The sequence below is a fragment of the Lycorma delicatula genome, chromosome 4 (assembly GCF_047948215.1).
Source record: "Lycorma delicatula isolate Av1 chromosome 4, ASM4794821v1, whole genome shotgun sequence".
NCBI lineage: Eukaryota > Metazoa > Arthropoda > Insecta > Hemiptera > Fulgoridae > Lycorma > Lycorma delicatula.
Window position 1 is genome coordinate 64,171,991 of NC_134458.1, and position 26,991 is coordinate 64,198,981.

The 26,991-nt window shown below is 33.3% G+C and overlaps 1 protein-coding gene across 2 annotated transcripts in view; it reads left to right on the forward strand.

Moving 5' to 3' along the window:
* The first annotated feature begins 4,215 nt into the window (after window positions 1-4,215).
* The window catches only part of emp (epithelial membrane protein), a 236,494-nt gene continuing 213,718 nt past the window's right edge, over window positions 4,216-26,991 (forward strand). Inside the window, exon 1 of one of the 2 annotated variants that reach the window (XM_075363163.1) lies at window positions 4,216-4,374. The gene's annotated coding sequence lies outside the window, so the exon portion shown is untranslated. Of the gene's footprint in view, window positions 4,375-18,187; window positions 18,203-26,991 lie in introns of those variants that run through there. The other variant, XM_075363164.1, reaches the window with a different exon arrangement.

Consider the following 26,991-nt stretch of genomic DNA (forward strand, 5'->3'; position numbering starts at 1 on the left):
CTACACATTTTTTTTCTGAATTAAACAGTTTTTTATATTAGTTCATGTTCGGTTAAAATATAGCAGAGTAATACTTTTAAAGAATTTCAGTGCAGATTTTAATAAAAATATTTAAACAAAGAATTCAGTAATAAGTCCGATCTTCAAACTCCAGTGACTCTATGACTGTGCTGATGTTACAGATATTTTACAACAGTTTAACAGAAACTAAAGTTAATTTTAAAGATATTAAGGGATTATGGAATGGGGATTACAGAGCCTAACAGCGTATAGAGATTGTCCTGTAATTGCTGCAACTACCGATTCAATGGAGTAGTCTATCCGAAAAAGGTCGATAAAATATTGCAGTTTTTGTAACAATAAGATTATTATTCTAAACGAATCCATTTTATCGATCTCAGATAATTTGTTTTCTTCAGATCATACTGTATGCTTAATTCGTTTAAAAGTAAACTGGAACCGTAGTGGAGATTCATTATTAGCAGTTGCACGACTATATAATATTATGTGGGTGTGTGAATTTATTTTCTGATTAACGGTCAATCGATATCGGGAGTTAATGATTTTAATGAGGAGAGAGGAATAGGCCGCTACTCCAAAATTTTCGACGCGGTAAATTTTTGACTGCGATGATAATAATCCCCTTCGGTAGAAACTACATCGAAGGATAGACTTGTCTTTTGGAACTAGCAAAGGTCTCGTTAAATAAATGAAACCGAAGGTCGACCACCGTCCGGATATGTTGCGACAATATTTGTATTCGTAAGCGTATTTCAGTAGTGATGTAATGCTGTCTCGTTTCACTTTACCGTCGTAGACAATGATACACTGGTTAATTACCTGGGAAGTGGGTCCGTCTTTAACTCGCAGTGATATTATCTTTGTTTTCTTCTCGGTTCATACCGCAAGACGCTTTCTTTCAATGTAAAATTACCATTGCGCAAAATTTTAATTTCTATAGTACACTTCTATGAATTACTATTACATTTTTAGATAAACGAAAGGTCGAATGTAGTATTTTATGACACTTTCATTATAAAGGGTTAAATTTCGCTTTCTAAAAAAAAAAAATAAGTAAAAAGTAAAGCCTAATAAAATTGATATTCTCGGTATACTGAATAAAAATTACGTAAGGTTCAATGTTTAATATAATGTGTGAAGGTTCTTGTTAAATGAATAATAAAATGTTGTTTTAAATTTTTTACGAGAAAAATTTGTCATAAATTGATAAATATGAAGTTACAAAAAAAAAAAATAGACAAAACAAAATAAACAAGATTATAAAACTCTTCGTTATCACTATCATTTCATGAAGTTGCAGGGAGACGCCTGTTTTATTTAATAGTATTTGTCGCTATTCCGCTGCTAATATATTCTTTTGTAATGCTCGGGTAAAGGAAATTATTATTTCACAATATTCATTATTAATCTTTATAAAACCCTGGTGATATAACTTATTAAAATCAGTGTCGTGTATTCTTTTCCTATCTTAATAAATTGACTAATCTAATCGTGTTCTTACTGATAATATTCGGAAGTAATAGAACAAGTTTGATACGATGTCAATTTTCCAGCGAAAGCGTGACTCGAATAAGACAGAAAAGTTCATCGATTTTCATAAAACCGCGGAGAGCCACATCAAAACTGATTTTGAGCGAGCGGTCATCAGATGGGATTGTCTATTATTGAAAAAATTAATCGCTAGCGGTGCAATAAATCGACTTGCAAAAGTAAAATAGAGATTAAAAAGATACCCCATGGAGAAGCGGTTGATCGCCTACCGTTCGCGGGAAGCGAATAAACAAAATCGTTTATTCGCTGGTTAGCGAGTGGTTTGGTTTTATACGACGGTTAGTTTTTGCGAAAAGCCATCAGAATGTGAGAATGTGAAAAATTCAACTATCAATTGGAAAAATTAATTGAGGGAGATGTGCACTAATCATTTATCGTAGAACTCTTTTAAAATAGATGTGGAAGGACACGCTGTTGAAACTGAAAAATCGTGTTTAAGGTATAGATACGAGTAGTATAACTTACGGAAAATGTATGCACAACGATCGGTTTTTAGAGGTGTACGTACGAAATCGAAGAAACGTTTTTGTACGCTGTACTCGATTCTATAGCAGCAACCTTAAAACAGTATATCAAATATGTAATTTTATCAAAAACCAGTAAAGTTTCTACTTATAAAACCGACACTGGGGCCTAAGATAAAGATGTACAGAATGTCCACCTCACTGTTAACCGTAATAGAAATTTTTTAGACCCATCCACGATTGTTTATACCTGATCGATAAATCGTTATGGGTCAGCCCAAAGAGACCCGATAAAACAGTATGCGGTACAAGTAGCGTTTTCTCGATTTGTGTTTAAGCGAGTTCAAGTATGGAAAGCGGTACCGGGAAGCAGATCCGTTCCAGCTCAAAGACCGAAGATTCGGTGTTTAAAAGATCTTTAATATAAATGATCTTAGGTATCTATGAATTTAAATTAATTAAACTTAAAACACGGGAATGTCCTTGAACGTTAACTTTTATTACGCACGAGTATCTGACTCGAGTCGTAGTGGTCGGAGGTAGAATGTTGTTTACAGATGATTATACGAGCCGACCGCAAACGTGCACCATTCTATAATTAGCAGCCGAAAAGTAATACTGTTTCGATAAGAATAATTCTTTAGAAAGGCAATTTGAGTATGTTTACGATTAAGTTAGAAAGATCGGTAGTCGCACGGAGCGAATAATAATAAAATATTAAGGTTCGATAGCACAGGTACGACTAACGACTAAATCGACTCTAACGATAGGGTACGATGTATCGATAAGCGAGTTCGATATAATCGTAATAATTTTTCAAATAGATATATAAAAACGTGTATACCTTTGTTTTTACCTGCGAGTGAATATTTTATATTTGTTTTTATTTAATTGAGAAAGGAAAGCGATCGTATGCAGTGACACATAATTATTTTTATCTGAAAGATGATTATTTTGTTCTTGGAAACTATTGGGAAATACCAGTGACGTAGAAAATGATTTACTTTTCAAAAAAATTAACGATGAATAGTTTTTTATATAGCTTTTCTAAAAATGAATTCTTCTAATTACAGTAAAACTTAGTCTTAGCTTAACATTTTTTAACTATAAAAATAAAATTCAATCTGCGCGTAATCACAGATATTTATGAACGCTTACTTTTTAAATACTGAACCGTCGGCACTTGTATGATGACTGTAATTACAAAAATACAATATTTTATAATCTGCAGAAATTACGGATAAGATTTGTAACAACTTGGAATTCTTTAATGTATTGATATAAATAATAACAATTTTCTTCTTAATTATTAAATTTGAACGCCTTCATGTAATTTACCAATGTAATTAACTTAAGGAACCGTTCTGAAACGGTTCTATAATGAAATTTCGCAATTAGAATAGCTGTTCTTCTTTATTAACGATAATAATGTATTTAAAAGAAAATAAAAACTATACGATACGCAATTTCCTCGGCCCCGTAACCCATGAGGGTATTATACATGAGGTTTTCTCTTAAAAACGGTGGTAATATGCACCGTGGTGAAAAGATTCCTAGTTTTATCGAATGGAACTTGATCCACTGTAAGGCTAATAGCGATCGACTTAATGATGTTTTACTTTAAAGAAAATATTTTTCATTCTTTGGTGTTTGTTTACGATATATATCTACAAGTCGAAATGTCTTATACCGTCTCATTTTACGATAAAGGTGTAATTTTAAATAAACAAAGGCGTTTTACCGATTAATCGGTAATTTTAGACGAAAGATAAGCATACCTCGATCGTTCACGGCCGACCTAATTAAATTACAGCAATTAGATTTATTAAAAAAAATAATGAAGAAACAATTTAAATAAGACACCAAAATTTATACGTATGAAATTTATTGTCGGACAACCGAATTTTTAACGTAACTTATTTTCACTTTATTTATACTTATTATACAAAGCAATTATTTATACGTGTACGATAAGCAAATACACATATCTATGTATATAGTATGAGAATATTATATTTTTAAATAATAGAATAATAGTTAAGACATTTTGTGTGTTACGATTCGATTAACAGAGCGAAGGAAAGCCTACGTGAGAACATTGTTATAACATAAAATATATATGTACAATGCAGTGTTGCAGCACGCATCGGGCAGCAGCTCTCTGCCGACAACTTGTTGCAAGCAGGCTCATTGTGCAAGGAACTCTCAGAGGATTCTACCGCGCACCTCTTCAGTCTACGTACCGTCTACGTTTCGTTTCACTCGTGACGCGCATCGCTCTGAGTATTTCAGTGGGATATATACCATAGTACTTAATTTTATAACTTCTCGAACAAAAGTGAGTTATTTATTTTTATTAATACTTGTAAATCTTTGTGTCTTAATTGTTATTAAATCAGAAATCATCGAAAAATAGTGTAAAATTTAATTAATTGATTTACGTTTTGTTTGTAACTGAGATTTTAATTCGACAAAACATAGCGTAAAAAATTGTCATATTATCACGTATGAAGATTGTTTATTAATTATAAACGCGCATACATATTTTTACCCGCTATTTTTTCATGCTAGTAATGAGTTCGTATGGGTTTAACGACGCGATTCTCTCTTAATGCTTACAGGCTACGAGAAGAATCAGCTGTCGAAAAGTCTCTATTAATGATTATTGAAGGATATACAAAGTATTATTTTTTTTAACCGACTGGAAAAAAACCGAAAAATTGTTACGGCCGACAATTATTTTTAAAAATCTCTGAACTTTAAAAAGTTTTTTACTTCTATGTGAATAAAAGCAATAGAAATCATTAATTATTATTATTAAAAAATAAAAAAATAAAAAAATTACGGTGAAGTGCGATTTCGATAAATAAAAGTTTCAGTATTGCAGCATGCAGAGTAAGGATAAGACAACTTTTTTAAACATCTTTGTTTATAAGACTGTGTACATATGCAGTCCGAATACAAATAGTGCGTAGCGATTCGTTCTAGCTCTTGAATTTTTTTTTTAATTGTTAAGTGGAGCACTCCATAAAATAAATTAAACTTTTATTAACTTTCTGTCTTAGCTCGATTATAAAGTTATTTATACTTTCGTAAATCGAGACACTTGCGCATAAAAAAAAAAAATAATGAAAAATTTTTTACTTTTTTTTATTCGAATAGGTATATATCTCTTTTTGTTAAAAAATAGATAAAAATGGATAGGAATAGAACGGCGCATGTTCGTTGTACGTTCTAGCATCAACTGACAAACATTCCGACCGATTTCTAATTCACCTTTCGCCCATCATGACCATTTATTGCCGTAGTTCTCGGTTCGGCCGAAAAAATCGGTTAGGATCCCACAGGAAACCCTTCTTATATCAGACGGAATCCGACGACCTCTTCTACGGCACTACTTCGTACGTAATTAATATGTATTATTTTTTAAGAAATTAATTTTGTTGCGCAGTAATAATCTGGTAATCATCGATAGACGGGATTGAAAATTAATTTTAGTTAAAACAAAGAAATAGACTGTCGGCCGGTATGTATTTAGCTTTATTCGAAAATTAAATTCTATTGAATAAAATTAGGATCCGTGTTGGTTTCTTAACTGAAGACTAGTAATTTCTAGTAATTTTTATACCGATAGAATTTTCTATTTTACGATCTAAATTAATTTTATATTAAAAGTTCCATTGTTTATCACAAAATCAATTATAATTTTATTCATTAGTAGTGACAACATAAGAAAGTATACGTTAATTATTTATGCATATATCTATATATTTAATTTCAAAAAGATTATATTAAAAGTTATAAAATTATATTTAAAAATTAGTACTTTGTTTTATAAAAACTTTTTTATGGACGTAAATTATTTAAAAGTAAGAGTATTATTCTTGAAAGAATACTTAGAATAAGTAATGACATATTCACGCACACATACGCGCGCACACACACACACACTCATATATATATATATATATATATATATTTGTATAATATTGATTATTAAAAGATGTAAATTATAATTGATCTGTTAAGAGGAATCTGCTAAAATAAGAATGCAATGTAGTTTAGTTAAGATGTTTTGTGATTTTGTTTTAAATTTTGCTGGAAACTGATACTAATTCGATAGTTTGTCTAATCGTCTCTGCTCAAAAACGACTGATTTTAGTGAAATTTGTACATTTCTAATTTAACCTAACTTTAGGCTTTAACTTATTTTTACATTTTCTGTGATGGGCTCCGTCAGAATTTTTAAAAAAAGAATTAAGTAGGTAGAATTCTTGTGAAAATGAATAATAAATTTCCGTTTATAGCAGAGAGTAGTTCCGTGAAGGTAAAAAAAGTATTTACTAATAAAAGGGATTTAAAGTCGCACTAAAAATTAAGGTTATAGAAAAAAGACGACCGAAACAACGATAAATAAGAGTTTTCAGTGATAAATAAGGGTTTCAAAGATAAGAAGTGAAAAAATATTTCCCTATCGAAGACAAATTAAAAAAAATAAATTGAAGATCTAGTATTTTTACTTGCATAATAATATTCTCTTTTAGCGTTAAATTATCAGAAAATCAAGAATACAATTATTTAAAGCGATATACATTCAGACGAAGGGCCTTACATGTGCGCGTTCATGCACCATTAAATGAAAACTTCATGAAGTTTAATTTATAATTACGCTACACGAATTGCAAATTAATTAAAGGATCGAATAAAGACTGTTAACCATTAGAAACTTTTAATAAAACGATTTAAAATTAATAAAAATAACTTAGAAAATTAATATATAGCTCGTGCTGTATTGTTACTTGAGTTTCCCTGTTGCGGTCAATTTTTTTTTATTGTAGTTTTTTAGTCCAGTAACTGGAAGCAGATGCAGCCAGTCGCGTCACACATACAGTATCAGTGGCGATGGCTGTGCTGGTTGAACCTCCGTGCTGTACACCGTCCCCCCTTAAAAATCAAAATTAAAAAAAAAACTCTAAAATTGTTTCTTGATATTCATCTAAAAAGTATTTATTTGTAAGCCCAAATTTACTGAATATCTCGTTTAGTGTAATCAGAAATGGGGAAATTTGCAATTATGTTCAATATTTTTTTACCTTTCTTCACCCCTTTTAAGGCCGAATTTCGAAAAAATTAGAAATTGGTTTTTAGATGTTCACATGAAGATTACATACACTTAAAATCAAGTCGATATCTTTACTTTTTACCGAGAAGTTAAAAAGAAGTAGCCGGGTTTCAAAAAAAAAAATAAAACATTCATTTTAACCGTTTAACTCAGAATTTCAAAAATTCAAAATTAGATTATTAAATATTCATGTGAAGATCACACACAACAGAAATCAAACTAATATTTTCATTTCTTACTAAAAAATAAAAAATAAATAAAAATAATAAATTTCATTTTTACTCTATTTTAACCTTTTAAACTCTAAATTTAAAAAAAATCCTTTCCCAGCGTGCACTTGCACCGCAAGAAGAACACGTATACAAATTTTCATCAAATTACCTACTCTAGATTTTTCTGGGCGTTGATTATGAATACTCACAACACATTATTTTTTATATATATATATATATATATATATATAGAAAGAAAGAGAGAGAGAGATAGCTTGAGCTACAAGATTTACTTTGACGTAATCTAGTAAAAAGTAATTTATTTCATAACTTTCATATCTCCTTACGTCCGTTTGTAAAATGAAAAATCATGTACGTTCGACTGCATATTTCATTACGTTCGTTATAACATTTTATTATCTTTTATTCTTTTTGTTTCTGTCCTCTCGTAGTTACGGTAATAAAAACGGTGGCAAAATGGCCCTACGGATTGACACATCATAATCTTTGGACCGATCGTATGCCGTGCGTGATTTTTGAAGAGGCCGAACGCATTTTACAGTTTAGAAATTCTAGAGAGAATGACAAATAGAAACATTTTGTTACCGAAACCGGCTCTACCATGGGATGATTAACATTTTTACATCGTTAAATATAATATTTCAAACTCTATTTATAATATATAATCGGATATTTCTAAAGACTTCAAGAAAAGTTTGATAGCGGTATACTTTTAATAATTTTATCGAAAGCCGTAGCTTTAGAAACTTACTAATTTACAGCTTTAAAGCTACGTTTATAATAGCTTATTTTATTATTTAATTTACTGGATTATACTGATTTTAGTTGAAGGTTAAACATTTCTTATTACTATTATGTTTTATTTTTAATATACGGTGTAAAATACATAATCATGGGTACATCGTACTTTTACATATATTAATACAAAGATTATTTGCTTTTTAATGCATTTTTCAGTCGTTTTCTCTCCACCTCCTTTCTGATATAAGTAGATCTGATTTCGAACGAGCAACTCGGTTTTTTTTATTTATCGACTTCTTACGTATCCATCTATATGTTTCGAAATCTCTCATTTTACGAGCGAAACGAGTAGTTTTATTTGACGAAGTGCAACTATTTCATGCTTTTTACATATTCTAAATATTTTATTTATTTACAATTTACGTATTACAGTCGGAAATCTTACTATTAGTTTCATTAAACCGAATATAATAATAAAGATACACAGTAATAATCTAATAGTTTTCTAAACATTCAGATAAAAGCTGTAACACACACACACGTAATTCACTCGTGTGTGGGGTTGATCTCTATCTCTCTCTCTCTCTCTCTCTCTCTCTCTCTCTCTCTCTCTCTCTCTCTCTCTCTCTACCTATCTATCTATCTATCTCATGAATAAGTGGAGATAACTTAAAGTCAGATATTTTAAAATTTCTTTAATCGGAAGACAAAGAAACAGTTAATTTTAAATGTATAAAAAGATTTGATACGAGATCAGATTTTGAATTTTTCTTATGCCAAATCGATGAATGAACAGAGATTTCTAAAAATCATCGTTTAAGTTAACGCATAATTTTGTTAACGAATCGAGATAAAAAATCTTATATTAAAAAAAGACACAAGGATGCAAGTTCGATTTGACATTTTCAGAAATCGCTACTATCCTACCCTAATAAACGGAATTTGTATGTGTCCCCATTAGATTGGTACCGGAATTTACTGATCACTAGTGGAAAATCCCGATTCGTTAGTACATGTCTCGTGGTGGTCAGGTGTATACTTGTTATATTATTATATATTGATATACTGTATATATATCGATATATATATGCGAAATATGTATCGAAGTTTTGGGAAAATTTAGTACTTTATACCGGTTGTCCTGAAAGGCAGCCATCACAGAAGTGGATGAAGAGCTTCTACTCAACCTCTCCTTTTAAAACTTACATTTAAATTAATTTAAATCAGCAATTGCGACTCCTCCGGAGAAGGGGTCGCATTGCTCCCTCCATATAGTTAGTGCCCCGTTGTGGCGTATTCCTGCTAGCCTATGAAGCGTTAGCACCGAGAGGACTTCAGTGGACGGTCTGAAGGGGAATTACGTCGGGAGGACAGGTTTCAAAAGCTTAGCCTTCCGCGGTCGGCCCATGAAATAGGTTCGATAACGCTGGTTTAACAACGGATTGGAATGCAATTAAATCCGTCCTTAAAATCAAAATATAAAATAAGACAAAAATTGAAAAATAGAATCATCCAGCAGCAAGGCTATGCAATCTGTAGGGAGAATCTATAGACTCCCGCCAACTTTGCATTCCATTCCATTCCTTTATACCGGATCCGAATTTTCGGACGAAAATCGCAAATACCTCGAAAACGGTCGGTCCTAACACTCTGAAAAATTTTTCGACCCTGCTACATGAGAACTCCATGCGCTCCCAGTGTTACCCGTCGAATGATAGTGTTTTCATGTGTCCCCCGTGGTGCCGTTCGGAAATTTGGGAAGGGGTGCTACCGTAATATCTCGGCAACCGCTCGTCCGATTTTCACGATTCAAACGGCGTATGTATCAGCAGGTCGAGCGCTAACTGTTTAACGCATCGGGTACACTCTTGATCGACCGGATCTTGGGTTATCCGGAAATTAAATCGTTTAGCACTATGTTTTGATTGCACTCACCCACCGTAAAATGTACCGACCCGATCTTTCGCTAAATACGCTCAAACCTGTACGCTAGCGTAGCTGTAAAGTATAAACTTATGAAGACTAAAATGTAGAAAATAAAAAAAAAAATTAATAAAGATTCTTTTTACATCTTTTTTAAATTTATTTATGTGATTGTTTTTCTTCATAAAATAATGAACAATAACCTAAAGTAGGTACCGGAATGTACCGATCACAAGCGGAAAAATCCCGATTTGTTAGTATCAATTTCTAAAGTTAAATTTGAAATTTAACTTTCGTTATTTTCATCATTCAAAAAAAAATATCTCAATCTCACCACTATTTTTTTAGCGATAAGTTTGATCATTCATACGCATTGTTTAAAACTCTGGCTTCCTTTTGTAGAAGAAAGTTACACATAGAAGAAGATTAAGAAGGTATAATCGTGCGAGTTCAAAATGTTGTGTTTATGAATTAACCGTGCAGAATGTATGTGGGGTTTTTAGGAAATATTTTTGAGGCGGTCAAATTCGATCGACATGATCGTCAAGGAGTTATTCTCGATCTACGATTTCGTATAGCATTACAGACCGATTAAAGCGAACTAAAAATTATTAGGGTATCATTAATTTCTATTTAGTTTTTAAATTTCGGTAAAAATTTAATTCGCTAGAGGGAAGTTTAATCCTCGACCCGGGAATTCGGGTTAATTCATCGAACGGCGTAACTTCAAAATATTTAGAGTAACAAGGCTTTTTTTACTTGTGCACCGGGACACGGATTATTATTACACGGGTTAAATCGATCTCGAACAAGAAAGTTAACATTCTGATGAAGCTTATGATGGAAAATTTATGTAAAGTGTTTATTTACGTTTTAAGAAAGAAATTTATTACTGAGCCTCGAGAAAGTCCGTTACGCCGGATCTTAGTACCGCCAGAGGGTATTAGAGAAGTATAATACACCGAAATTAGATTCGTACCGTTTACTTTGAGATTACATAAATCACCAATATAGATTAGAAATAATACGGAGGCGAGAACAATCCTTTGCGGTGCACTTATAATGGCATCAGTTATTACAATTTTGGTTTTTATTTTGCACATCGAGTTCTTCCCGTAAGGTAACTCTCAAATAATTTTAGAGCTCTTCTCGAAGAGCTATAAGGTATAATTTATTTGGCATAATGTATTGTTTGACCGCTTCAAATGTTTTTATGAAATAACCAAATATCACCGGGGGATAAAATTACTTGGAGAACGTAAGCGATAATTGACGGTAAGGTTATATTATGTACAAAATCTACTTTAGTAGTTTATTTATGTACCGGTAACAAAAGGGCGATGCCCGATAACTGTTACCTATGATGGACGGTAATGAATTTAATAATAAAAATCATATTTAACTCCTATTTAACTTAACTCCTCTCTTCTTGTATTGAAAATCTGTAAGTCTGATAACTCGATCGAAGATTGCTAACCGACACAGATTACGTCTGAAAACATATGTAACATAAAAGGCGGTTTGAGGAATGGTCAACGAAAATCATAACAGGCGTATAGCCTGAATATCAAAGATACGATATGTTTTCTTATATTCGGCTTAGATGAATTCACGTAGGATACGGAAACTCCATTTTGTCCGTTTTTTTTTTGGAAAACGGTGTGATAATGGACTACCAATCGATAAATTTGATACTTCAGTAACTTTACGGTTTCTTATGTAAAAAAGTAAAATTTCTTATAGAGAAATCTAATAAGAAATTTATCCTAAGATATAACTGCTGGAAAAGACTGGAGCCGTCAGCAGTACTTTGGGTTACGATGTCGACGACGAAATAGCTAATTTGTTACGTAGTAAAATATCAAAATATAGCGCACCATATACGTTCGCTTCTCTGATCTGACGAATTTCGGCATCTCGATCGAATCCGTCGATATAGTTTTCAATTAATATCGGAAGGTTTTTGCGGTTATATGTATTAAAGTAAAGAAATCCGACTCTCATTTTCTTCCAAAATTTATTTCGGTTAATTCAAGAGACAATGTGCGTGCTCACACTCATTACAAATAAAATGTAAAGCTAAAAATACTCCCACATAAAATTCATTGTGCCTGAAGTGTTTTAAAAATAAAATCGACATTAAAAATTACAATCGATATAGTACAGTCGGTTATTTAATTACGAAATTGTTTGTATGGTGTTGCAATATTATTATTTTAAACTAAGAACGATTTCCATAACATTACGTGAAAACAAGCAGATTGTAATCTACTGTTAAAATAATACGACTTTCCCAGAAAGTATGTGAAGACTCGTTGGAGTGCACTTGTGTGAAGAAACCTTTCACTTTAACTGAATACGTTTGTTTTTGCTTTATTATTTCTTATTTGCTCATTTTCCCGTTCACTAATTTACGTAAATTTATTGTAACAGCTAAACAAAATTTTATTAAGTTTTCGTAATTTACAGTTTTGAGGTATAACTAATTAAATGTAGGCTTGCGAGCCTATATTTACGTTTAGGACGGCGCTTCATATTCTATAAAACAAGAGATAAATATTAAAAATAAGAAAACATACCCAAAAAAAAACATTGTTCATTAATATAGGATAATTACTTATGCAGGACAATTAAAAAGCGTGCGGGTGATTTTGTATATAATATTTGTATATACGAGTAGTATAATTTTGTTCGAATTTTTTAAATTTATTTAAACATATATATATATATATATATATATATATATATAGCCTGTGACACTCCGATAACGTAAGGATTCCAACGCGTGATCATACAGCCGTTGAGCTGCTACGGTGGAAAAACATACATACATACACCCTAAATACATTACACTCCTTTTTGGGCAGTCTTGTAATTACGTGACCTCCTACTACGTAAATGAAACAAAATATCCTTCGTTCAGTTTTTATGAAACGCTTAAAAACTCTACTGCGTATTTTTATAGCATGTCTCAGAAGTTATCGTACCGGTTTCCTCGATTTTAGTACGGTGACTGTTTTCTTGATTATTAACGGGTCTTGTTACTAATAGTACCAAAAAATTATTACAAATTTTAGCGAGTACATTGAAATATCGAAAAATATGTTTGGTGAAGAATTAAGCTTGATGTCAGATGATAAAAATGTAGTTTTATTCTTTATCAATTGAAATTTAAATAACGAACAGAAAATTTATTGAGTACTAGCAGATCCGAAAATTCTTTGCTATTGATAGATTTGAGTCTGTGTATGTATATAGATTAAATGAACACAACTGAAAGTTTGATAAAACATAAAAAAATGAACATTACGGAACTTCACAAAATTTAACTTTTCCTTTTACCCTTTCCCCATTTCCTCCTTTTCCTTTTCCCTTCCCCGTTTTATACTTTTTCGTTCTCCTTTTTCGATTTTCCCCGTTTTCCCATTTCCGATTTTTTCCTTTCTCCCTTTTCCCCCGTGCGTAAATAGGTTCAGTAGTTTTTTAGTCTATAGTGGACACACATACGAACACTGCCTTTCATATTTAATATATATAAGAAGAAAGTCTGTTTGTATATTTGTTTTGTAGATATCTCAACACCGGCGCCACCTAGCGGGTATAGCTTTTGCAAAACATTTTCCTTTCACTTAACTATTGTATATTCTGAATGTGAGCCAGATCGGTCCATACATAAAATTTTTCGAAATATCTCGACCCCAGCGCCACCTAGCGGGTCCAAACTAATTCAGAAACCTTCGCGGGAGTACGCCTAACTCACCAAAGTTTCAATGCAATCGGATGAATGGTATAGGAACGCATTCGTGACAAATTAACAAACATTCATGTATATATATATATAAACGATTACTGTATAAAACTTTTTAAGAAATATGTATATAAATTATCAGATTTTTACGAAATTTCATTCAGACAAGCTGTACATCCGGGAGTTTCCCTATTACAGGATCTCGCACAGGATGCACCAACTGTACAGGTCTCAAAAGCCTCAACATAGAAGGTGAGGAATCCGACGCCGTAACTATACGAAACCGGGAAAAAGAAATCAAAAGTATGAAAAAGGTGAAACTGTATGAAATAATGATCTATTAACGTAGGAACCGCCGTACGAGACGAATAACCCGCCCGGAGATTGCTTAAGGCATCCTCAGATCGAAGGGAATCCGTCCCATAACAAAATCCTAGAAATATCGGGACATTTTTGACCCGATGGGAGCTGCACAGACATCATAATTTTTTACCCTTTTTAAACGACACGGTGGAAAAATAAAGTGACATTAAAAATGACAGTACCTGTATCTTGCACTTTTTTTAATGAGACTTCGTTAAAATATTTTAAGCCGAGTCGAAACTACTTAGTAGACAGACAGATACAGATTTAAAAAACGATAAAAATCGTACTTCACCGCTGTGATCTGTGTAATGTACCTTATTCTACCGATTTTAGATTCTCCGATCATATCCAGATGAACCGTTTGCTATCGGTAAATTTGTTTCTGGAAAGAACTATAGGGTATACAAATTTTTTTTTTTTATTCTCAGTAGCGGCTCCTCTACTCGGTCAGAAGCTATTTCCTTCCGTCATCTCTGCTATTTTATGTAAGCTTACAGCTTAATCTGTAAATAAAAATTAAAGTATTTACAATACTCGTACCTACAAAGATCTTTGCTATACATTATTTAAATCTCAGGTCAAGGCCTCGGTGAAAAACGGTTTTCTATCATCACCTCGTTTATTTTTATTACAGCAAAAATGTCAAGAGGGGACTTTAGCCCTCTACCTACGACAGATGTTTCTTTCTCGAAAAAATTAATTCCTGATTTTTGAAGATAAAATATCTCGCGTGATGGAAGTTTCCGCCGTTCTGAACTCGGGTAACATCATTTCCCTTTCACAATCATTTCCTGGAGTATTCTTCTTGATAATATCATCAATAAGATAAAAAGTTCTACAAAACTTAAAAAGGGTACTTTTCGAAACGATAAATATTTGTACGAAATTTTCAACATTTAATTTTGAACTTTAAAAATTAAATTTTGAAGGGGGAATGCTATAATTAATTACAGCACTATTAAAAAATATCCTTTATGAATCTATTTAGGGTAAGCAAATTTTCATAACGCGTGTTAATGTTGGTATCGCCCAAGAAAATGGCGTAGTATCTGAAAAACTACTCAAAAACAATTCCAATTCATTTAGAAATAATCTTAAGCTCGTACGTTTGCCGTTATAAAGGTGTTTAGTTCGTCAATCGTGCGTGGTCTGTTGCGATACACTGCTTGTTTCGTTTCTCACCATGGAAAGTAATCTGGAAGAGTCAGATCGGGGAATCCTGCAGGCCACAAACCCCTCGAAATGATTAGTTCACCAAAGACATTGCGTAAAAAAAAGTCATTAACTTGTTAGCTGCGTGCGTTGTGGTGCCATCTTGTTGGAACTAACTGTGAACGATTTCCACTTTTGTTAACCTGACTTGAAGTTTGTTAAAACAGCACAATAACGACCACTATTCGCTGTATTTTCAAAAATGATTGGATCCACAATGCGTGTTCTACTCACACCGACCCAGACTTCAATTTTCGCTTCGTGTAAATATTGTTTGTGTAATTCATGGGGGACAGTTGTCGACTGCAGTCTTATATTTTGTGAATTAATATAAATTCCCAGATAAAACCACGCTTTATTTGTTAATAAAAGTAATGTCGAGAATACCTATGGAATTTTGGTTAATAAAACGTTTAAACCATCGACAATAATTCAATCTTTTGGCATGATTAGCAGGTTTCAGTTCCAGAACACACATTACTTTTTAGGAGAAGAGTTTCAGTTCTTTTCTTATAGCTTTATATGCGGTAGCAAATCCGATATCTTGATGCTGTGCTAACTTAAGCACCGACATCGATAGACTTTCGGCCATAGTAACCGAAATATCAAGCAGCTGCTGTTCGTTTAGTTTAGGTGGTCTTCCGCTTCGATCAGTGTCTTCAACAGAGGCCGTTGTCCGAAATATTTCGATAAGAATCCGAACTGCATTGCGATGGTGAACAGGAGTACTTAGAAGCTTTTCAGAAAAACTGTGCTTCATTAAATCATTATACTTTTAACCTTCACTAAAGACGTGTTCAACGAGAAAAATACGTTCCTCTACCGAAAGAACCATCATGTTTCTCGCAACTATCGATTCCGATAAACGAAACGAAACGAAGCACATTCAATCACAACTGATGTCTTGGTTTAATACTGAGAAACGCCCAACGAACCCACAGGGTAACCAACCTAGCGGCGAAAGAAAGAATGCATCACACAATTCTAAAGCATACTACACGCGACTTTCCAAACGCACTGTTTAAATATATACATAATAACAACAGACATATAATATCAGCAAAGGAGATTTACAATATCAGGATATCATTAAAGCTATTTATATGCAAAACCTTTTGATTTGGTCGATCAGTCTTTTTACAAAATTTTCCATTTGAACCGTACAAATTTATATCATTTTTCTTTAACTTTCAATATTGTTTCCTTAAAAAGTGATCGGAAAGACGGCATCATATCTTCATTGAGATATACGTTTATATTCTGGTATAGAGATATACGGAAATATTCCCGTTTATAAAAGTTCCATCTTCAAAAAGTCACTGTTTTTCAATGAACAGTTAACTTTTTTGAATTTTCTTGCAGAATTAAGCCATTTGTCCCTTTGAATTCTTGAGTGAAACTGTACCAAACTTTAGAAGGTCTCTTTTACCATTTGAAGGAATACGATGAGCAACATGAATCCGGTTTATAATGAACACCAACAGATTTTGCCACAAAACTGACTCATTGTTTGATTACTGTTTTCATTATTAACTGATTATAGACTTTGAATTTCCAAGTTCACTCGTCTGCTATATTGTTTTAAGTTATTTAAATAATCAGATAAACAAGATTTTTTTGAATCTCGACCTAACTGATCTTTTCTTAATTTTATAATTTCACTTATTAACTCCCAATTCTCATTCGTAAATTCTAACAGTTGCTTAGAAATTTCGTCAGTAGTATAATATGTTTACCTTCCAACGTCATGGTGACCTTTTATCATTGACGGTTGAACTTCACCATGTGTTTTCACGGTTTTCTTTATTACATTAAATAAAACTTCAATCTACATTTCGATTCAAATAAAAACACATTGGAACGAAAAAGACGGTTGAACCTCACCATATGTTTTCACGGGTTTTTTCAATACATTAAAAACTTCAGTTTACATTTCGTATACATTAAAGAATGAAAAAAAAAAATAAGAAGAAAAAACACAATTGGCTGGTGAAAATGTGGTGAAAAATCAAGTTGAAAAATGTGAAAAAAAAAGTTGGTGAAAAATCTCATCGGCTGGAATTTCAGCTGATAAGAAGAGCCGCGGTCGGGATTCCGGCTTCGGCTAATTTAGATACATTAAAGAATCATTTAGACTTTGATCTCAATAACGTATTTGAATGAAAATAAATTTTTCATATATATATAGATATGAAGATAAATAAAAATAAATAAAAGGACGCGGAATTATCGATTCTGTAGTCAATAAAGCTGTAGATTTTATACCGTTTGAGGCGCACATTCCGGGTTACAATTATTGTGGACCGTACGAAATTAGATAAATGATTGAAATTTTATTTAATGCAATCAAAAAACCCATGAAAACATATATTGATTGAGGTTCAACTACCAAGGGTTGACCAAGACCTAGGTCAACTACCAAGACGTTTAAATTTATACATATTATACTACTTTCGTTATATTTCAATCACAGAAATTCATAAATTTTTTCAAAAATTTGTACACTACCCTTCATATTACGTCGGTCGGCCCCGTGCAGTAGTGAAGCGGTTCAAAACCCAACCAGTTGTGTTTTTCTTCTTTTTTTTTTCATTCTTTAATGTATGCGTAACGCAGATTGAAATTTTATTTAATGTAATGAAAAAATCCGTGAAAGCAGATAGTGAGGTTGAATCGTCAAGTGTCAAAGGCCACCATGACGTTTGAATGTAAACATATTATATTACTTTTCTCATATTACTTATAACAGGACCGCTGATTTAACGTCCTCTACAAAATAAGAAAATCTTCTTAATCCATCCGTTTAGGGAACAGTAAGACGGTAAGTAAATAAAAGAATAATATCTTAATAACTTAGAATAATAATAATATCTGTAAGAGGTTTTTTTTTGATCGGTTAAAACTTATAGAAATAAAATTTACCGGCTGTATTTTAATGTGGGAGGAAGTATCTATCTAATCTTCCTACGATAACTTTTAATAACAAATTTTTCTTTCGACTTTCAAATAATTACACAAATAGTGGATTTCCATTAAAATTTTGATTCGATTCGGATCATCTTAAAACTGATCATTGTGTATAACTACCCATGCTGAATGTTACAGACAACAAATACTTCGAATTCAAAATTCTGTTAAACGGATTAACATAACTTTTAATCACTGTTTTCAAGATTAGAAGTCACTAAAATAACTCTCTCCAATTTTCATCAAATTGAAAAGGTGAAGTCGATTAAAATTCTTGCGTTATATTTTTAATTTTATTCGATTCATCATATATTAATAGTTTGTTAAAGATTAAACGGCCGCAAACAATATTTTAGACGTCCAAAATAAAATGTTTTTCTTCTGGGTTTTGAAGAAAACTAGATTATCATTCCGAAGATATTTTAATACCGCCAAAACTATCTGGTACTATCAAATTAACAATATCACCGTTAAAACAGGATGTAAATTGATTAAATAAAGACATTAGATTGTAAATTGATGCCGGAGAAACAGTTATTATTATTATTTTTTTAATGGATAGACAGTTCTGCAACTGAATTAATATTCTCTAACGTCGGTTTAAATTTACAGATTTTACGAGTAATATGAGTTGATATAATATTTCGCTTATCTGGCGCATGGGGGAAATCCATGTAAGGTCTATTTAAATGTGCTACGCTGAGACCGTAATTTCCTAAAGATTCATTAAAATCTTTCAGGGATAAATCGCAAAAGAAATCTTACAGCTTCAGACTGAAAAAAATAATTACGGCTTGAAACTCGTTTCAAGAAGAGATAATCGGAGACGTTGAGTCCTTGGATAACCGCAAATTATGATTTACTATTTTTACAATAAAATATATACACAGAATAATTATTTTTAAATTACCATTAAATAATCGATTACTATTTTTAAATCGGTCGACGACGGCTGTATAAAAAAATTTCCTTAATCACGATGTAACCATCTTTTCGTGGTCTTCTGTATGCTTTGTTGACTACAAAATTAGTTCTCGAAACCGACGGCAAAGGTTCTTTTATGATAAGGAAGTACGCTGTCTTTCGCAGGTACACATCTAGCGAACGCTTGCGGTTTCCAGATAAAAACCTAATAAAGGCAATGCACCCGGAGTTTTTTAAGTAGCTACAGAAAAGGTTCTAAAATTTCTATCAGATGAATTAAGAAAATATAAAAAATAACCTATAAGATATAGAAAAAAATAAACATATACTTTAAAATAAATTTAATTACTAAAAAAAAAATTATTGCTATTATAACTAAGGAATATAATTTACTCGCTAAAAATGACAGCTTAATATTATGTTAACCATAATTATATCTCTATTTCAACGATTCCCAGAATCATTATAATGTTTTTATCAGTCAGATAAACGATTCGTAATAAAAAATCTGAGTTTGGAGATCGAAATCTCATAATGTAAATTAAAAGCATAAATGTACACGTTACCCTGAAAGACCCATATCTGGGAAATGTTGATATTCTCCGGTGAATGCCAACACATAACAAATACGTCGGTGAAAGACCGAAATATTTGCTTACTCGGACCTTCACCGTTATATGTCGACAAACACAGGTAAGCTCTGGTGGAGGTCTAACGATAACTAGAAATTAAAAAATATATAATACTAATCTCTAAGGTAAATAGATTACGAGAAACCCTAGTAAAAAAGGAAGTTTAAATTTAAGTCAAACATAACCTACGCTCGCTTCGCTGGCTAACCTCGTTTAATTAACGTTAAATATACAAATTATACATGTTATTTTTCAACATTGGAAGCGATTAATCAAATTCACCGTATTTATAAAAAAATTTAATCAAATTTTCAGCATTTTATAAATTTAAAGAGCCATTCAGGACATGTTAACGGCATGGATGAATGGTAAAGATACAAATAAATGGTCGGATGGTTTGCCATTTTTTTCAATGTTTTTACAAAAATATTTTTATTCAAATTTCACCATCAGTGCATGCTGAATGCCGTGAATTTGATTAATCGCCTGCGATGATGTAGAACAACATATGTAATTTGTTTATTTAACATTAATTAGACGAGTTTAGCGAGCGTAGGTTATGTATGGTTTAAATTTAAACTTTTTTTTCTGCAAGGGTTTTCGTAAACTATTTATCTTAGATATTTACCGGCGAAGTTCCGAATAAGCATATATTTTAGTATTCCATCGACATATTTGGTATGTGTCGACATACACCGGAGAATATTGGCATTCTCAGATTTCGGTCTTTCACGGTAACATATATACTATGTACTTTAATTATTATTAACTTCTTTCTTTAAATAAAATAATAATTTAAGAAGTATAAACATATTTACCACTATATTAAAGTACTAAATAAAAAATTTAATATTTTTGCTTTTAAAAGCCCAAACTAAGTTTTTTTTTGTATCTTCTTTAAAATCAAATACATCATCCAGTGCAAAAAAAAAAAATAGACCGACGGCTACTCTATAAAAACATAATCTTAGATATGGCGGTTCAAAATGAAGGATCTGTGATGTAACACCCGTTATTCTCCAACGACGCATGAAGACTACGATCCGTGCTTCCGTAAGATCGCTTAACTGAACAGGGTGAGCCGTCCGGCGTGTCCGTATAAACTGAACGTCCATCTCCTCCTTCGCAAGTGCTGCTATTAAAGTTCATTATACGTCATGAAAATATGCAAATTCTTTTGTAAATATAGGTCATATTATGAGCTTCATAAAGGAAATTATTATTCTTTTTACTGGCCGAATCGACCTGCTATAGATTTTAAACTCTAACTGTTAAATTTATATATTTCATTCGTTATCGTCCTTGTGCATTAAAAGATACGTGATTTTAAAGAACGCGATAAAGGCGAGAAACGTTAACTCGGAAGTCGTACGTATGCGATTATCGTCTCGAAAAACTCTTTGAACGTTAATACCATTGACGTTTGTAAAATATCGTTGTCAGTATAGTATATCGAGAGGGTGAAATCGAAATCAAGGTAAATAGAATAGTTAAAGTCTCCATTAGGCATTACCCGGAAAATTTCGGTTAGATTTAATGTTTTATTCGATAAAAAGTAAATTCGTGTTCGAAAAGTAAAAGATTAACAGTCCAAAATTGCATGTACTGGTTTTAATGTCTCTGAAGAGGGATTAAGAAGCCTAGATTTATCCGACGGGAACTTGGACCGGTAGTCTCATCGTGCGGCCACCGGACAAGAAACAGTGTCCGAAAGAGTCCGCGCGAGCTCCCTCGAGCGAATTGTACTGAACAAAACCGGTCGTACGGTTCCCAGTACACTGGCCAGGGATCTAGCGGGATCGAATTTACAGACCCGAAAACGAAAAAGGCATCGAGGATGAGGAAAACTAGTGGACGGTATGAAAGGACGATCGACCCGCGGAGAAACCCCGGCATGATTACGGGCTACCTTTTCGGCTTACTTTCGGAAGGATAAACGAGGTCAATAATAGTTTTTTTTTTTTTTAATTTTATCGATTGCATGTACTTCGTCGGTCTATACCTTTTCGAAATAAATACTTATTAAATTTTACAAAGAGCCTGAAAACCTAAGGTACGCTTAATAGTCGGTCTATCGGTAATGAACAGTCGGTCGATCGCACACCTTTGTATGTAGTAAATTTTCATAACTCAAACCGGAAAAAAATTTACAAAAATTGTTAATATGATATATGATTAATATTTTTATTAAAATTTTGTTATAAAAATAATGATGTTTTCATGCCGCGATTATACTAGGATTCAAACTCAAAAGAATTCGAGGTCAGAGAAAATTCAAGGTGAAACATCTATTTCATCACAGTACATATTTCCTTAAAATTTTATCGCCTCATGATCTGTAATTTTTCCCACAAGTATCTAATACTTTTTTTTGTCCGATACCTGACTTAAACTTTGGTGAAACTATAGGAGGTGCAAATGCCATCTCGTGTAACGCGTTCTCGCATTACATCTGTTTCTGTATAAAAATAATTTATTATTTAGTCCTTTAAAAAACAGACGGATTGAAAACAGTTCAAATACGAAAAATTTATGTAAATATAATAAAAGTAAATAGCATGTTGTTTTCCTTAGCCGAAAATACCATTGAAACAACTTTTTCAGCAAACGGAGAAAGTTGATTAGGTCTGATTGTAGTGGTGGTTTCCTCCACGTGGTGGACCGGTGTAGGTTGAGGATTTTTAAAACTCTTGACTGAACTAGAGTGGATAAAACTCTACGGCTCACAACCGTAGTCTTAACCTCGGAAATACTGTCTTTCCTGAAATAAATTATAAGCGTTAAGCAGGCATGATGGAAACTTTCGGGAAAGATATTCCTCCGGTGGCAATCGGAAATGAAAATCAACCACGGCAACAAGCTATACATTTGGACCATTGGATTCTGGAGAGCCTAAACCGACATACAAGAAAGGATCGGATTCTTCTTTTGGAAATCCATCGACAGAATAAAGAACAAAACGCAAATATCTCTTGGAAAATTTAACATCAACTCCGTGTTAAAAATCGGAAAACAAAGAAATAATCAAAATTTTAGACGAACAAAAAATATTAATACACGCACTTCAAGAAACTATAATAGGACCAGAGCCTATTGTCAATTTGCCTATACCTGGTCAATTGTTGAAAAAAGCTATTATAATTATAAGTAATTATACTACGGGTTACTAATTACGTATTGGTTATACATTGGTTAATTGGCATTTCTCCCGCCACCACCCCATTCGGTCGCCCAAGAGCATATGACCAAATGTCCGTGCCAAAATCGGCTACTGTACCTCAAAAGCAGTTTAGCGACCAATAATCTAATAGCTCCTAGTAAGCTTACCTAACAGCGTGAGCGGAATAAGCGAGGTGCCATACACCACCCGCTTACGTGTCCCAACCGCTCACTTGTAATTCAATAAAACTAAACCGGGGAGGCGCACCCCTTGTTATTATATTAAAAAGACAGTAATTTCCTGTCACGCCTCGGTCTCTGAATCCCAGCTAGTACCTGTCCACCATTTAAAGCGCTTGGAACTTTATCTGGCTGGTGGCCAGCCATTATCTCTGGATTAGCTTCCCACAGCAGCACGGTAGGAGTCATTATGGTTTACCCTTAACTAATCTACCGATGTCGGTTGAACAACGCAACCTCATCGAGGAACTCCCACACGGTCTGACAGTGCGGCTCTCGCCACACTGACTCGCCGTTTATGAGTGGTCAATTTTTCCCTAGACTTCTAAGTTCCAGGGTGGCCCGGTCTCTGCCCCCCCCCCCACCCATAGCAGGGCAGTCAAACATCATATGCTCATTTGACTGGACCTCCCCACAGACGCACAGCTCATCAGCGGTCAGGTGGAACCTAAAAAAATACTGGTTTTAATTTACATGATTGGAGAGCACTCGGGCTCCCGTTGCCCTTAAAAACGAATGAGAGGCATACCATCCCCCCAGATCCTGTATAAATCTAAACAAGATTTAATTCCGTCGCGAGGCTGTAAAGCCTCCTCCGAAGGCGAGAGATGGGCAACTGTTCGAAATTTAGAACCGGTGCATTGAGATTACCGTTCCGCTCCGGTACTGGCCCGGCTCGAAACCGCATCCCAAATATCTCGGCCTCCCGGCCTCTTCGCAATATCCACATGGCTACCCGAACTTTCACCACTAAATCGACTGGGAGAGTCTTTCCCAATACGGTGGTAGCCTCATAGGAGGTTGTTTAAAAACACCAGTTAATACAATTAAGGCTATGCGCTGAGCACATCTTAAATTATGAACAAATGCTCTATTGATATCCAACCTATGCACCCAAACGGGCGGCTCGTAAGAGATCATGCTTTCGAAGACACCTCGGTACACCATGTACATTTGACGGCCAGACGACCTATAGTACTTCCGAGCAATCCTCCTAAGTTTGTGCATTACTGAGACGGCATCCGCCGCTACTTGCCGAATGTGGTTGCTAAACAGCAACTTCTCAACAAACAAAACACCTGGGTACTTATGAACTCGAACTCGACTGATTACACAGCCTTTATACTTAATACGACTGTATGATAATTTGTCTGCACCCTTGAGAAGCATAAACTTCGTCTTGGGTATAGAAATCCTTAAATTTTGAATGTCCATCCAGCCCTCTGCGGTTGACAAAGCCGCCTGGGCTCGGTCTTCTAGTTGCGGTCGTGAATTACCACGAACTAATAGGAGACAGTCATCAGTGAAAGCCTGGGCCATGAACCCTTCTGAGAATTTCAGTCCCAAAAATCCTTCGAATACCAGGTTCCACAGCAAGGGACCGAGTACTAATTACATATAATCGATGACTATTTATTAGTGAAATACCACCACCAACAACATTCACATGACCTGGAAGAACAATAATTTTCTCCAAGCACCTCGTCAAAGGAACCAAAGAAGCTAGCTGCTGGATTCAAAAAAAGATGATATTTTCTGGATCCAACATAAGACATTCAAAAACCAACATCAATTACATAACTAAGAAGACTTCCTTTGAGTAACTTAGTAATATAACATCCTGAAACAGTCTTCAATCACTTAGGGAAGTAATACCTTACAAACTATACTGAGCCTTATACTCAGAAGATGCTTCACCAAATTTTCTATACATAAAAAATGAAAAAGATGAGTATCTGAACAGCTTCAATTAAATTAGGAAAATATAGATTCAATTGTAATTTGAAATTGAGGCACATTATTCAAGCACTGGCCTAACCGTTGTCTTATACAGTTGAAAAATTGACCTAACATCTTAAAACAAGCGACAGACCTGTAAAGCAGACAAATATTTTTACTTGCTTTCAATGATGTTCGAAAAACATGTTCATTAAACAGTTGGCAATCATACAAAACATCTAAGTCCACAACTGCTTCTTTATGTAATCGACACTGACCAACTTCATACAAATATTTAATTTTCAATGTCTTTCTGAAATAAATAATGACAATGGTTTTTCTTAAACAATAGACCATTAATGAAAGCAGTAACTCCAAATTATACAAGATTATGAAATAATTGATATTAAATAATTAAATAAATTATGAAATTTTTATTAATCTATGTTACTTTTCAAACTCACCATCTTTACAATTCACCTTGGCACAAATTTTGATATCACCTGCAAACAAAGGAATCTTAGAAAAAATAAAAGTGGCAATCCATATATGTAAAAAATGAAAAGCTAAGACCCAAATTAGAATTCTGAGGAATATTACATGGAGTAGTATACATACTACAAAGCACTACCTGACTAATATAACATATTACCTTTGATACAAAAAGTAGCAAGTTTTTCAAAGATAAACTATCAGAGCCTTCTGAAAATCAAAATAAACATCATTCACCTGTTTCCTACCTTTTATCTCAGAGCCTATGAACTATAAGATTTCATTGAAATTTGTTAGGATAGACTACATAGATACAAGGCCATGCTGACAAATAATGATAGTATGAGATAGCAAATAAAAATAATGGTGGATAATTTTTTCAAAGTCTTTGAGACCACATTCAGGCCAACAGTCCAGAATTAAATAGAGATATCTCTTTTTGGGAGCAGACAAAACCAGTGCTTTCTGGCACTGGGTAAAATCCCACTTACTAAACTTAAACAGCCTTTGCATTACTGGATCAAGTTCACTCAGATCTTTGCTTATGAACGGTGGAATGGCATCAACACCAGCTCCAGCACTAAGTCTAAGAGACTTATTGCCCTCTAATATCCTCTCTTGAAACAAAAGGCACATTAATAATATTGGTTTTGTAAACACTATCACAGAGGACAGTACGTGTGAGATTATTTACCTGAAATACAGAATGAAAATAAGATCCGAATTCCTCGCACTACACTTATTCATCAGTAATTATTCTATTGTTCTTTTTTTTGGCCTCACACCAGGATTCTTTTTAAAAGGACTTAACATATTTCAACAACTTTTAAATAGACTTAATATATTTTTATGTTGGTTCACTTCCACTTATAATTCTACAATGAAACCATACTACTCTTATAGATAGAAAGGACTAGGCAGCAAAAAATGTAGAGAATATGTTATTGACAGATAGGTAGAACAGCTTAACCCATCGGATTGGTCTAGCGGTGAACGCGTCTTCCCAAATCAGCTGATTTAGAAGTCGAGAGTTCCAGTGTTCAAGTCCTAGTAAAGTCAATTAGTTTTACACGGATTTGAATACTAGATCGTGAATGCCAGTGTTCTTTGGTGGTTGGGTTTCAATTAACCACACATCTCAGGAATGGTCGGACTGAGACTGTACAAGACTACACTTCATTTACACTCATACATATCATCCTTATTCATCCTCTGAAGTATTATATGAAAGGTAATTACCGGAGGTTAAACAGGTAAAAGAAAAGAAAAAAGGTAGAACAGCTTGAAAAATATAGCCTTTTTATGTGATAGTGTCGTGAGCAAATTAGTCTAACTCTTATTCTATAAAAACCATTACATTAAAAAGTAAATAAGACAAATCCACCATACACCATGAAATATTACTAGTTTTATTTTCTTTTTTCCATGTAAGAGCATATCAATTTTAGAACTTAGGAATATATTATATGGAATGAAG